Source organism: Arachis duranensis, chromosome 6 (genome assembly GCF_000817695.3).
Source record: "Arachis duranensis cultivar V14167 chromosome 6, aradu.V14167.gnm2.J7QH, whole genome shotgun sequence".
NCBI classification, from domain to species: domain Eukaryota; kingdom Viridiplantae; phylum Streptophyta; class Magnoliopsida; order Fabales; family Fabaceae; genus Arachis; species Arachis duranensis.
This window is the reverse complement of record NC_029777.3, coordinates 49,149,256-49,152,308: the sequence shown is the minus strand read 5'-3', so window position 1 is coordinate 49,152,308 and position 3,053 is coordinate 49,149,256. Positions and strand designations below refer to the sequence as shown.

The 3,053-nt window shown below is 42.7% G+C and overlaps 1 non-coding gene across 1 annotated transcript; it reads right to left on the bottom strand.

Annotated features, from left to right (window-relative positions):
• Window positions 1–914: 914 nt before the first annotated feature.
• Window positions 915–1,018, bottom strand: LOC127740152 (small nucleolar RNA R71). Its single transcript, XR_008000833.1, has one exon. It is a non-coding gene; the product is annotated as a small nucleolar RNA R71 (small nucleolar RNA).
• Window positions 1,019–3,053: the final 2,035 nt, after the last annotated feature.

The following is a 3,053-nucleotide window of genomic DNA, read 5'->3' as shown; positions in this document are numbered from 1 at the left end:
TTTTACTTGACGATAACCGGTGCACTTGCCGGAAGGAATTTTGCCGTTCGTGCAATTTCCCTTAATCGTAGCTATACCCAGTTATAGCGCATCAAGTTTATGGCGCCGTTGCCGGGGATTGGTTTTCGACTGACAATTCTCAAATTGGAAGTTAACTAGATTGAGCATTTTTCTTGTTTTGTTAATTTAGTTCAGGTTACTTGTTGATCTTAATTCCTGCACTCTGTTATTTGCTTTTTCTTTCTTTATGCCTTTCTCAATTGCTCTAACCATACTCTTCCAGTAACCAAGAGTATTCCACTTGTTTGTTGCTTGTGGTGTGTTCTTGTATGACAGGTATGAGAGGAGAGACATCAACCCCTCCATATACCGAACCAGAGAGGACCCTTCATAAACATAGAAGGGAAGCAAGAGGGAAGAGAGTACTGGAAGAAGAAGAATCTGAGGGAGAATCTGAGGACAATTTTGAGGAAGCTCTAGATCTCAACATGGAGAGAGAAGTTCACAACCATGAGAGGGATGATGGAAACAATGCCATTCCTGGGAGGAGGGTTCTTAGTTCATACATAAACCCAACCTCTGGGAATTGTGGCAGCAACATCCAGAAACCACCCATTCAGGCCAACAATTTTGAACTCAAACCACAGCTAATATCATTGGTGGAGAATCATTGTTCATTTGGTGGGAGTGCTAATGAAGATCCAAACCAACATCTCACCAAATTCTTGAGAATTTGCGACACTGTGAAGTCCAATGGAGTCCAGGAAGATGCCTATAAACTGCTCTTGTTCCCATTTTCACTTAGGGACAAGGCAGCTAAGTGGCTGGAATCATTCCCAAGGGACAGCCTAACAACCTGGGATGAGGTGGAGAGCAAGTTTCTGGCACGTTTCTACCCCCCACAAAAGGTCAATAGGCTTCGATCTGAGGTTCAGACTTTTAGACAACAGGATGGTGAAACCCTCTACGAGGCATGGGAAAGGTTCAAAGAATTGACAAGGAAATGCCCACCAGACATGTTCCATGACTGGGTGCAGTTGCATATTTTCTATGATGGACTTTCTTATGAATCAAGGAAGGTTGTAGACCATTCATCAGGAGGTTCATTGAACAGGAAAAAGACTGTGGAAGAAGCCATTGAAGTGATTGAGACAGTGGCTGAGAATGAGTACTACTATGCTTCAGAGAGACACAACACTAAGGGAGTCATGGAGCTAAACCATGTTGATGCAATCCTAGCCCAAAACAAGGTGTTTGCCAAGCAACTAGCAGAGCTTACCAGGAAGTTAGACACAAAGCAAGTGGCTGCAATACACACAAGATCAAGAGGAAGAAGGAAATGATTAGGAAGAGGCCAATTATGTGGGAAACCAACAAAGGCAATCATATGATCCACACTCCAACACTTACAACCCAGGATGGAAAAACCACCCAAACTTTGGGTGGGGAAACCAACAAAGCCAACCACAAAACCACAAACCTTACAACCAACACAACAACTCCACATACCAATACTCCAACCAAAGATCATACCAAGCCACACAAAACACTTACTCCCAACCAACATATCATGGCCAAAATAACCAACCTGCCCAATCCACTCCGAACCAACAATTTCAAGATCAATTAAATAGGATAGAAAGAATGATTGCAACCATGAGTCAAGACATAACCGAATTGAAAGCTTTTAAGGAAGAAGTAAACTCTAACTTGCAAAACCAAGGAGCTGCCATCCAGAAGCTAGAAAATCAAATTGTGTATTTGTCTAAGCAAACCCCTGGGCCAAGCGTTTCTCATGCTACCAAGGCTATTGCAAGGGAAGAATGTAAGGCCATAACCCTCAGAAGTGGGAAGAAGCTAAAGGAGATCTCAAAGGAAACCACAGAGGATGAAGCAAAGGAAGATGTGGGAGACAAGGAACAAGGACAATCTTTTACACCATCTGCAATAAAAGAAAAAGAAAAAGAGGTCCTGAAGCCTTATACACCCAAAGCACCATATCCTCAACGTTTGATGAAAAGTGAAAAGGATGGCCAATTCTCCAGATTCTTGGAATTTTTCAAGAAGCTTCAAATCAACATTCCTTTTGCTGAGGCAATAGAGCAAATGCCACTCTATGCAAAATTCTTAAAGGAATTAATGACCAAGAAAAGAAGCTGGAGAAATGATGAAACTGTGTTGTTGACTGAAGAATGCAGTGCCATCATTCAACACAAATTGCCTCAGAAATTGAAGGATCCAGGCAGTTTCCAAATCCCCTGCATCATAGGAGAAGTCATGGTGGAGAAGGCCTTGTGTGACTTAGGGGCCAGTATCAATTTGATGTCTCTAACCATGATGAAAAGAATGAAGATTGAAGAGGCCAAACCAACAAGAATGGCCCTCCAATTGGCAGATCAAACTTTTAAATTCCCTCATGGGATAGTTGAGGACTTGTTGGTGAAAGTGGGAGATTTTATATTCCCGGCCGATTTTGTGGTGCTAGATATGGAGGAAGAAGCCAAAGCCTCCATAATTCTGGGAAGACCTTTCCTGGCTACTGCTGGAGCCATCATAGATCTCCAAAAGGGTGAACTCACGCTTAGATTACATGATGAGAAATTGGTGTATAACGTATTCAAGGCAATGAGCTATCCATCAGAATCACTTCAGGAATGCATGAGGGTGGATGTAGTGGACATTGCAATACAAGAAACCTTTGAGGAAACAACAAAGGAAGTGGCAGAGGAGGAGTTCACCAAGGATATTGAAGTTAGTGACATCAAGGCTGCTGAAACAACCATGCCAAGCATGCCAGAGAGAGTGAAAGAAGAGAAGGAAGCACCAAAACCTGAGCTCAAAGCATTGCCCCCTAATCTCAAATATGCATACTTGGGTAGTGATGAGAGCCATCCTGTTATCATTAGCTCTGCCCTCAGCCAAGAACAGGAAGAAGAATTGATCAAGGTGCTACAAACTCATCAAGATGCCATTGGGTGGACCCTAGCTGATTTGAAGGGGATAAGTTCATCCATATGCATGCATAAAATCTTGTTAGAAGAGGATGCTAGACC